Source organism: Cryptomeria japonica, chromosome 7 (assembly GCF_030272615.1).
Source record: "Cryptomeria japonica chromosome 7, Sugi_1.0, whole genome shotgun sequence".
Lineage (NCBI taxonomy): Eukaryota > Viridiplantae > Streptophyta > Pinopsida > Cupressales > Cupressaceae > Cryptomeria > Cryptomeria japonica.
The window spans coordinates 463,749,743-463,762,375 of record NC_081411.1 but is presented as its reverse complement, the minus strand read 5'-3'; positions in this window follow the sequence as shown (position 1 = coordinate 463,762,375).

Here is a 12,633-nt window from a genome sequence, read left to right as displayed (position 1 = left end):
TAAGGATGTCAAGAAATTTGTGCAGAGTTGTAGAGTTTGCCAAGTTGCAAAGGGTAGTAGTGAGAATGTGGGACTGTATAAACCTTTGATAGTTCAGAAGAGACCTTGGGAGGACATAAGAATGGATTTCATACTTGGATATCCTAAGACATAGAGAGAGAATGATTCTATATTTGTGGTGGTGGATTGATTCTCAAAGATGGCTCATTTTATACCTTGTAAGAAGACATCAGATGCAGTGCATATAGCTCACTTATTTTTCAAAGAGGTAGTGAGATTGCATGGATTACCTAAGAGCATAGTTTCAGATAGAGATACTAAGTTTGTTTGCTATTTTTGGAGGACACTTTGGAAGAAGATGAAGATAGATTTGAAATTCAATTGTACTTTTCACCCACAAACTGATGGATAGATAGAGGTAGTAAACATGAGTTTGGGAAATTTTTTGAGATGCTTAGTTGGAGAGAAGACCATAAGTTGGGATTTGATTCTTGCACAAGAAGAGTTTGCCTACAATAATTTAGTGAATGGGAGCATCAAAAGAACACCTTTTGAGATTGTTATCGGACCACACCCTAGAGGTATATCAACGTTGAGGGATATCAGTAATGAAGACAAGCTGAGTGTGAATGCAGAAGAATTTACAAATCATATAAAGGATTTACATGTTCAAGTTAAGAAACATTTGGAGGATATGAATAGAAAGTATAAGGAGAAAGTTGATGAGAAGAGAATACATAAGGAATTTGAAGCTGGTGATGAAGTGATGGTGTATCTGAGAAAATAAATATTTCCAGTTGAAACCTATAACAAGTTGTAGATGAGGAAGTTTGGACCTTGTAAGATCTTGAGGAAATTCAATTCCGGAAATGCATATGAAGTAGAGCTACCTGATAGTTTGGGGATTTCACCTATATTCAACATTGCATATCTACATTAGTACCATGAATTAGAATTTAGTGAAGACAAATTGCAGACTTGGAAAAGAAGATACCCCAAAAGAATCCATATCAGATTGAAGACATTTTAGACAGGAGGATTGGGCATAGTACTCAGAGCACTCATTACAAGGAGTATCTTGTGAAATGGAAAGATATACTAGTTGAAGATTCATCTTGTATTTCTCAGGTAGAGGTGGACCACCTTGGTTTTCCTCTGACCCCAGCAAAGTGAGGGACTCACTTTTTTTCAAAAGCCTTGGATGATTGATGCAGGAGCCTCCCTGGTTCTTGGCAATCTTTCAATCTTCCTTATTCCTAAACCACGAGATGTTTGGATCATTTTATGGCAAGTTATCGCTTCTGGATTTTTTGGCAATTTTTTGACATAGAACACTAGAACCACTTGGACCTATTTACTATGAATGAATCTTGCAGATATTTTCCATATGTGATGCAGGAGCATCCCCGGTTCATAGCAATCTTGCATCAACCAAAAATGTTTCCTTTTTGTTTTTCTTTCTATTTGCAGTTTCAAAATTTCTTTCTGTGTGTCCCAGATTTGGCTCACCGGAACCCATGGAGTTAGATTTTACTTGAATACTTGATCATCTTCCTTATTCCCAAACCATGGAGCATTTGGATCATTTTTGGCAAGTTATTGCTACTGGTTTCTATGACAGTTTCCTATTACCAGTTGATAGTTTCCTGTTACCGGTTGCCTGGACCTATTTGCATTGGTGATCTACCGGATCCCCTTCTGTAGCTTGTGGAGCCCTATGCATTGATTCCAATGTTCCTTAGTGTGTGGCTGACCTTTTCCCATGATCTACACTTCACCCTTTGTATTTTTTGAAGGAATTTCCTTGGCGGAGGTGGACCTTGTTGGTTTTGCATGTTAGGTCTTGTTCTTTGAGTTTTGATTCCCTTTTCAGTCAACCAAATCCCCTTGGATCATATAAATCATTGTAATAGTGCATTATAATGTAACCAAGAATTTAGACTGAGCATATAAGATAGATCTTAAGATTTGAGGTCTCGGTTGTGACCTGTTTTGTATTTTGAGCATGTTTTAGCGGGCTTGTGAGCTGGTTTCTATAACCCGATTGTTACCAGTTGGTTGTAACCAATTTTCATGTTATAATACAATTTTTTCTGCCTTGCCTTCATCATGTCCTTGTGTTTCCATTGTGTTTACTCTTGTTGACTGGTCTAGCCTGATCTCTTTGAGTTCCCTCCTAGCCGATGATTGCTTCAATATGGAGCCCCAGTTCATTATTTCTAGCATTCCTTGGTGTGTGGCCGACCCTCCCTTTGATCCACACTTCTTCCTTTGGATTTTTTGGAGGATTTTCATTGGCAGAGGCTAACATGGTGGTTTTACATATTTTATCATGTTCATCATTGTTTGATTCTTCTTGGGTGGACTAGATCCCTCTAGACCATATAAATCAATAGAATTTAGCATCTAGAAGTAAGTTATTGAAATCAGAGAGATCTATCTTAAGGTTAAGAGTTTTGGTATTGACTGAGACTATAATTGAGTATGTTTGTATCAGGCCAGTGAGCCGAATCTTGTAGCCCACATGTTGTCGACACATTGTAAATAGTTTTTCATGATATAATCAATCAGTTTTGCATTTCCTCCATCATCATGTCTTTCTTTCGTTGTGTTTTACTGTTTCTACATGGTCCAAATAGATCTCATTGAGGTCCCTCCTAATCGTGATTGCACCATATATCTTACCAATTCTTGTCATGACATCTTTGTTACGTTTTAGGTGAATACTTTTGTGTGGTCTTATTTACCCTTGTTCTTTTATTTCCCATATCTTTCCTTTGAAAAAATGCCCTTTGAAAATTCCACACCAACAAAATTCACTTTAAAATGCCTTCTTTATGAAAAATATGAATTATCCTTCAAATTTAATTTGTAAAAAATGAAACAAAAACATCTATATTTATATGCAATCGTTCATAGCCCAAAAAAAAAAGGGCCAACAGGGGGTTCTATCGAAAGTCAACATTAATATAAGCCATGTTCGATAGAAAAAGGTTGTTACAAAAAATTTGTGCCAACCATGTTTAATAAAAATTGGGTTCAATCAAACCCTATTATGTTCTATCGAACATCCTAGCTAGAAATCTCCCCCACAAGCTCTTTTAGTTTCTACAGATTTTTAGCCTTTGAATCTTTGATCAAGGGCTCAAATGGAACAATCTTGAGAAACCGAAATGCATGATTGTAATACTTGAAGCAAGCTTTCCAATGATTATTATTTTTTTTTAGATTAACTAAATATAGGTTTCACACCAAACATCAACTTTTTTGCTCAATGCTTATGGAAAAATAGTAAACTTGTGAAAAATAATTTTGAAAAATATCTATTTAGTAGATATTCAAGCCCTCTTTCCAACCAAAAAATAATTAAATTTTAATACATGCACAACAAGTTACGAGCTACCAAATGAACACATGTCAAAATTATAGTTAAATCAACTTTAAAACTTAATACAATATGAAATAGTGAAGATAGTATTATGAAACAAATTGAAAACATTAGTTATCGATGTTACAAAAATAAATTTGAAAGAATCGCATTCATATGTATTTGAGAAAAAAGTTATACCTTACCAAATGAATATCACTCTTTAAAAATGTTGTTTATTGTTAAAAATGAGTTTTTTAGGGAGATAAAAATGGATACAAATTGATTCCAATTTTTTTAAAGAAAATATATTTAGACTCTAAACACAAAATTTCACAAATCACTAGTTCACATCATCTACAAATTCCTTATGGTTTAGTACTAATAGGTGTCTGAATGTGAAGTTTTTTCTCGAAATGATTATTTCAGTGTCAAAGTTGGTTAAAAAGTGTAACCCAATATTATCTTAGACCTTGGATGATAATAATGTGATAGAGAAGATAATGAAAACTTTACCAGAGTTCTATAGTGATAAGATTTCAACTATTGAAGAAACTTATGATCCATGAAAGTTTACTAGAGAACAGATGTATGGTAGCTTAACAACATTTGAGATGAGGAACTTTAGTAAGGACCAAAAAACACCTAAGACAACATTTTAAGCATCAAAGGTAGTAGATGAAGATTCAAATGATGAGAGCCTGGATGAAATGGATGCAAAATTTGTGAGAAAGTTGAAGAGAGGAACTGACAAGTATAAATGTGTGTTACCTCTTAAATGTTTTAAGTGCAAAAAGATTGGTCATTATGCATCTAGATGTTCAGAAAAATGATTAAAATAAAAATTTAAGGAAAACAAAGGAAATTTCAATAAGAAAGGATACTATGTTAGAGATGATTCTTTTATTTCAAAAGATGAGTCAGATTATGAGGATGGTGATTGTTTATTCTTGGTAGAAAAAGATGGACCTAAACCTAGTAATAATTCTAAGATTCTTGAGACTAATTCTTCAACATTACATGTTAAAAGAGATAGAAATGAATGGTTGATTGATAGTGGATGTTTAAATCATATGAACAATGAAAAAAGTAAATTTGTAAAGCTTGAAAAGTATGATGGTGGTTCTGTTAGATTTGGAGATGATCAAACTGCTCAGATTGTTGGAACTGGTTATATTTTTTATGGAAAGAATAACACTAACAATGTTTACTATGTATAAGGATTATACCATAATCTTTTGAGTGTTGGGTAGATGTGCAAAAATAGTTACAATGTTGTTTTTAAGGATCATGGTTGTGAGATCCGGAAGAGATCCAAAATTGTTATTGTTGTGGGGAAAAAGACAGGTGGAAACATGTATCAATTAGAAGCTGCTACTAGATATTGCCTATTATCTCAGATCAACAAAAGTTGGATATTGAAATAGAGGATGTGTCACATCAACTTTGATAATTTGATGATGATTAGTATGAAAAGAGCTATAAGAGATTTACCAAGACTAACAAAATTGGATAACATTATTTCCAAAGAATGTCAAGTGGGAATGAAGATAAAGGAACATTTAGAGGAAAAGAACAATCTTCTACTAGATTAGTGGATTTGGTACACATAGACCTCTATAGTCCAACCAGAACAAGGATCTTACAAGGTGATAGGTATTTCATGCTCTTAATAGATGATCATTCTAGAATGACCAGGGTTGTATTTCTAGGAGAAAAATCAGAGGCATTGGAAATGTTTAAGATATTCAAAGATAGAGTTGAGAGTGAAGTTGATAGAAGGAATTGATAGAGGAGTATAATTTACTTTTTGGTGAATTTGATACTTTATTTGAGAAATATGGAATTAGAAGACATTTATCTACTCCTAAGGCATAGAATGGTGTGCTTGAAATAATGAGCAAGACTATTCAAGAAGCAACAAGAAGTATGATCAAAGAAGAAAACCTACCAAAAGTCTACTGGAGCGAAGCAATACATACCCTTAAGAAAGTTCTATTTAGAAAGAAGTATGGGAAGACATCATATGAACTATGCATGGAAGAATTCCCTCAGTGATGTTGAATGGATTGGAATACTAAGAGAGGGGTGAATCAGTATTCCCACAATTAATAAAAAATTTATTGATATTTTTAACCTTAGAAATTAAACTCATCAACATGAAACAATAAATACATAATAAACCTAAAAATAATAAGATAGACACAATATTTTTATATGTGGAAAACCCAAATGGGAAAACCCACAGAGAGGGTTAACTCTCAAGATAATATAACCAGTTATATGGTGTTTACAAAAGGGTGGCTCAATGCCAGTTGGCTCATTGCCTGAATACAATTCGGCTCACTATCAAAATGCTCACTGCAATAGAAATAAGTGAACTAAATAAAATTGCATCTCCAAATGTATTATCTCAGTTCCTAGATAATCTCAAATGTCAAATGAGTAACTCACATCAGATTTGATAAAGGATCTCTCCAACGTGTCCACAACTACTTGCAATGGATTCGATAAGGGGTTACTGCTACACTAAACTTGCACATACACCTTTGCTCTTACTTACTATTGCCAGACTTATTCTACTTCATACTACACTCTCTTCTACTCTCTCACTCATATTCACACCTTCTCCCACATGTATATATATTGGTAATCACATACACCGAGATAGTATGTCGACCAAACATAAAATATATATAATAAAACATTGTTCGGATCAACACGCTACCAAAACATGCCTCAACCAAAATAGGTAATAAATTCAACCTTCATATATCTTCTACATGCTTCCTTCATACACTTCAATTAATGGAACACATGTCTTAATTACTAAAACAAAAACAAGAGTCTACAAATGCCATAGACACAAATTCCAAGCATAACAAATTCTAATTTCAAGATACCAATACCATAAATTTTGGAGCATAGAACTCATAAATAATAATGCAATACAAACATTCAAATAGCAATACAACAACCACAACTAATACCAGAACTCGATACAAACCATGATAAGAAAAACACATGATTCTAGAGAAAAAGGATCTTCCAAAAAGTACTCCTATAAACCATATATAGTCTACTGCTTCATATCACATACATAGCTATCTTCTAGTGTTGCTCAACATCACATACATACCTATCTTGCACTATTGTTCAACATCACATACATACTTATCTTCCACTGGTTCTCAACACACCACATCTGGTCACAACTGGATCACTGATTTTGACATCAATGACAACATTCACACAAATCTAACAATCTCCCCCTTTCTCATTGATGGTGAAACATTTCAAAAAGAAAAATTTCAACAACATGTCCATATATATATATATAACTCCCCCTTACTCATATCACTCATTCTCTATTTCTCCATTTCTCCCTCTTTGACATCAAGGATAAATGATATATTTGATGAAAAAGAAAAAGAATGTGTGCAACAACAAAAGGAATGTAAGAATTTTATGTCAAAAAAAATTCTTAAATGCTTTTCTTCTGAAAGATCTTTTTTTTTATCCTTAAGGTTCAGAAGGAGAACCTTCCAGAAATGCACAACCAGATTGGTACTAACAAATAAATTTTGGCATTCGAACAACACATCAATAGATTGAGATAAACTAAATAGAGTACATGGATTCTACTCATACTCAATTGCATCATTAAGCAATACTAAAAAAATTTCCAATTTAGCCTCAACAATTTCCTTAACTTTCTAGAAAATGCTCACATAATCTTCCTTCTACCTTTGCAAAGATAATAACTTAGATTGTAGGGAATTTACCTTCTTCCTTTGATCACCATCCTTGTCACTCAAAAAATCAAATGTCTTACCAATAGAGTTCAATTCATCTTCAACATATTTAACTTTTTCTTTGAACTTTTCCATAGCAGCTGACCAATAAAGAAAATACCTGTAAACTTTGTTGCACTATTAGTACAGTCTCTCATATCATTTATGGATTCAGATAAATTTCTCTTAGCATCATCACATTTCTCCAACATATTCTTCATATTATCTTCTATTTCCTTTGAATCATCATTTTCTTGCTCTGCAACCTCCAACTCTTCTTTAGCCACAAGAGATTCAGGATCATCTAACTCAATTACATCATCCTCTTTTAGGCCTTTCTTCTTCTTCTCAGGTTCTGGAGAACCAACAAACACAATTTTTTGTAGCTTCCTCTTTCTAGAGGCCAGTTGCAACATATCAAAATCGGTAGTAGGGGATAACAAGCCAATACACCATACCTCCTAAAATGACAAAGTAAACTTCACAAGCTTATTCTCTGTTTTTCAAAACATTTAGATACCGATAGATCTGTCTATCAATTAGGACTTGAGATTCCAACAACACATTTTCCTTTGTCGGTAAAGATCCTAGAAAATGCATTTTTAAACATACAAGCAATGATCCAAACTGAAAGGGGTAGCCTTGACCTTTGTCATTTTGATGTTCTCTAACAACTGATTTTTTAACAATTCACACAAATCAAATACTGCATCTTCGATAGAAAGTGTTGGGAGTGTTAAAATTTTGCTTTTGTCCATGCCTTTTTTTCCCTTTGGAAGAGTTTAGGTAGGGATTTGGAAGGGTTTAAGGACTTTGGCAATGTTTTCTGCAAAATCCATGTCCCTATTATATTTCTCTAGTGACAGGTTACAGAAGGTTTGTTTGGTTTAGGTTGTTAATATAAAGGGTCTTGTGCTATATAATTACTGACCCCTTGTGTCAAGCGTAGCTGGTCAAGCCAACTACTTTAGTTGAAAAATTCGAAGGTTTTATTATTGCCTACAATCACGAAAGATTCCTAAGTCTCTAAGTCCTAGCGAATATCCTAGCCACGACCCCTTCTACCCTTCATAAGTAACCACATGCTCAATTGACCCACTTAAATTATTGGTTCATATATCTCAAATCTCATAGGATAGCGGCATCAACCCTTAAATGTTAAGAAATCTCACCCCACAATGGTCATGTGTGTTGGTCTTGAGCCATATGGGATAGCAAGAAGTATTATTGCTAGAGAATATGTCTACCATGCGTGACCTTTGCGCTTCAAAAGTTGCCCATGCAAGCCAAGAGATTACTCAACGAGAACAAAGGCACTTACCTCGCATGGTATCATATGGTCTACAATTGTGAAGGAGACAAAGAGATAAAGGATCCCCATGGGATAGTGGGAACTAATGATTTGTATTGGGAGTTTACCCCATAGGGGACACAGTCTACATCAAGTAGCACTATAGGCTAAGAATACACAGTGAAGGATGAGTGTCCCCACCACCTCGCATGGTTGTGAGAAGAGATAAAAAATATAGATCCTATAGTGTGTGTGGGGTAGTGGGAAAGGTAATATATCAAAGATGTTCTTATCGCGTAGAGCTTGAAGATGCTAACAATGAAGCTTATAAGTTTGTTCTTCTTGCCATCCCATAGTAGTAGGGAAATTGATAATGAGGAATCTCTTACAGCCAAAGAAAGAAACTAGCATCCTACTGGTCATCGGGAACAATAAAAACCAAGAGAGACTCTTACCTCACAGGGTTCAAAATCATAGAAAAGAAGTAGTGCAGGGAGAAGGTGGATAAAGAGTTTTGTATTCCCCACCATCCTGTATCTAACAATGTATGAGTGATATGAAGAAGGAAAAGCCAAGATGTACAAAGCTAAGGCAAAGCGATATGTGTAGAGGGAGACCGTAAAGGATAAACATATGTTTACCCCATAGGGGTAATATAAGAACATGAAGGGAGATGCAAGATAAAAGAAAGAAAGGAGATAGTAGTCTCTGCTATCCCGCAGTGACAGAGCCTGGGGCAGAATGGAAGAAAAGCAATTCTCTCTAGTGATGAAAATGAATGTTTGCAGGATAGTGGGATGTGTGGAGATACAGAGAGGGACTTATCCCACATGGAAATGCATAAGCTTAAAAGGTGATGTTGGACAACAAGAGATGGAAGATATAGGCCTCCCTGCTATCCCATGGGAGTGAAATCTGAGGGATGATGAAGCTTTTTGAATCAAAAGCAATTAAGGGCGATGTGAAATTTGCCATGTTAGTAGTCAGAGGCTGTCAAAGGGAAATATCAGTCATTTATTTGCCAATCAACGACCAAGTTTGAATTTCAAAGCTACTAGCTTGTTGTACCATGCACGTAGGAATTAATGGTGATCAACCTGTGTGTTATAAAAAAAAATTTCAATGGTATTTTTGTGTACCCTGTACTCAAATAGTAACTAGAGAAATTGAAGAGAAACTAAAGGAAAAATAGTGCATCCCCTAAGAGTCTAGAGCGATCAAATTGTGATTCTAAAAATCGGTAAGTCAATTTGAAGCCATCCCTCTTTATTTTGAAGAAGAGTTGTGATTATGTGTGGGGTTTTAGGAAGAAACTTTGCATTTCTTTCCCTAGTAGTTATGCCACACCTACGGATGCTAAGAAAACCAAGAAAACTTATACAAAAGAGGAGAAATCTTATACTCAATTTGAGCAACCCACACAGGCCTTAACCCCACTTCCCCCATCAAAAACAATAGAGGAAGTTGTCAAAGAAGTGGAGCAACAGATACAAGAAATGGAGCAGAGGAAGAAGAGGGAAGTGAGGGGTCTCCATTAGGATCTCCTTGAACTATTCCAAGGTTCAACTATGTAGGGGAACCTCAAGAATGCATTCAATGACCATGAGTTTGTATGCAGAGATGCTTATACAAATGATTGAGGGTGAGACATATTATACTACTCTATGGAAACACAGATAAAACAGTCCCTGTGTCAAACCCATGGAGGCTTAATTTGGGAAAATTGGTGGTCCCAAACATATTTATGGAGCCATTATTGATCAGAGAGCTTAGTAAAAGGTATCACCCACAAAGCATGACTATCAAAACAACAAGTGGTCATGTCTTATCAATATAACTAAAGAGGTCGTAATTGAATGTTTTGACTTGGACAAGAGTTCCCTCAGAGGAATTGATAAAAGTAGGATCATAAGAGTAGTATGCCAAAATGGATTTTTATAGGAAGAAGATACTTCCTCTTTTCTTGAAGAAGTTGTATCTAGGAGGGAAGAGTTGCCTTTTAGAATAAGGAAAGGAACCTTTCAATTTGACCCTCTTTGAGGATTATTTTGCAAAAACATATTTTTCTTTGTGTTAAATTTTGGGTGAAGATTGTGAATTGACAATGATGCATGTGGAATTCATGATGATGGCCATAAAGATCTAGCATTGAAACACTAATGAGTTATATGACTTCACCACAATCATTCAAGAAAAACTGCATGAGGGGCTAATGAAAGCAAAGATCCCTAATGAGGGATTAAATTTCAAACACTATTCTTTGCCATGCCATTTAATTCTTTACTAAAATAGAACCAGATGGGAAGAATATTTTAAGGTAAATATTTTTTATCTAAGGACTCTTGCAGGATGGATGGTATGCAGAGATGGACCCAAGTATGGAATAGAGGGTCCAAATATTTAGATTATAAAGCATTCTTTGATTATTTTATCATGAGGTTCCTAATGCTGGTGGGGGTTACATTGCCTAGGCTTCCAAAAGATAATAAAAATATTGAGGATCAGGAGTACTAAAGAAGATTTAATGTTGTATACCCTGAGGGAGTATTCTCCCATAGTTTTAGGGACTTCTTCATCTATTCCAATTGTACATTGATTAGAGTGTATGGGTGTAGTCAAGCACTTGACATGCTACCCATCACAGTTTCTCCAAGGCTTGCATTCATTGAATTTATATAGAAGAAAGAGAAACATCTTCCTTGGGTGACAAAGTTCAATAATTCACTATGGGGTGTAATGCCCTTGATAAGGTTCAAGATTTTCTTGTAAGTAATTATAGACTCAACGTCAACCAAGAAAGGAATTTTGATCTAGAGGGTTACATAAATCATGTGAGGGTAAATAAATTAAGGGTGGGGGATTTCACTCATCACTTTGTTGAAAGAGAAGATTTAATTAGAAATGCCTACCCATCTGAAGCCCTACAAAGTAGGAAAAAGTGGGATTGTATTTGAATAAATTGAAAAGGGAAAGAAGAGAAGAAGACCCTAAATTCCAGGGGTTTTTGGCAAACATTCATAATGACTTTTCTATAATGTCATGCAAAGTCAAAACTTTTGATGAATTGATAGCAAGTGAGCTAGCCCAAAGGTAGGCTAAGCAGCCTAACAGAGTGTTTGGGGAGAGGCCTTCATTTAATCCCTCTGTAAGATATAAAGGGAAGAAAGTTCTAATAGAGGAACCTTTGCAAGGTACTTCCCAACGGGACCTTTAGGGAACAAAGCAACCAAGTGTCAAAATTTCAAGGAAAATTAAAAAGGGAAAGGCCAAAATTTCTAATTTTGTTGACATTATTGAAGAAGAAATGGATTCTAGTATGCCACCACCTTCCCCTCCTCATGATTCTTTTAAAGAAGATGAGGCTGTAGAAGTGTTGATGGACTTGGATAGGGAAAATATCCCTAGTATGATTCCTGAGGATGAAGTCATAGATGAGAGGGTAATTGCCTCCAAACAATTCATATCAGATGATAATTTCATCAACACGGATGAATTTAATTCTTTCTGGCTATGGGAAAAATTAAAAGATTTATCTGAGGAGGAAATACCAAATTTTGATAAGAATAAAATTAAGTGTACTCCTCAAGAAGCTAGGAAGCTATTCAAAAAGAGTGGCATACTATTGATGTCAGGATGGGACCTAGAGAAATTTATTATTTTGGATGAGGTCATGAAACAAGAAGACCCCATTTATGCACAGGAATTTGGAGAACATGGATCTGAGGTCAATCTAAGCATAAAAGAATTTTCTTTATGGTTGAGGGCTCCTAATAAAAATAAACCCATGGCATTGTGAAGGGTGGAAAGGAAGCTCTGGAGTATTTTGGTACCCTGTTGGGAGAAGTGGATAACCTAGATATCAGTAATCAAAACATCCTCTTGCAAGCTATTCCTTCTACCCTGACTGTTGAAGATAATAACTTTTTATCCTGTATTCCCTCTAATCAGGAGATCAAAAAGGCAGTGTTTTCTTTTCAGGGAGATAAATCCCCTGGACCAAATGGTTTTCCTATGTTTTTCTTCCAATATTTTTGGCACATTGTGGAGGCTGACATCTGCAACGGTGCTCAAGAATTCTTTGGCTCTAGAAGGCTCCTAAAGGAAATGAATTCTACCTTCATTGTCCTTATTCCGAAGATCCCAGGTGTTGATTCTCTCAATAAGTTTAGACCCATTAGTCT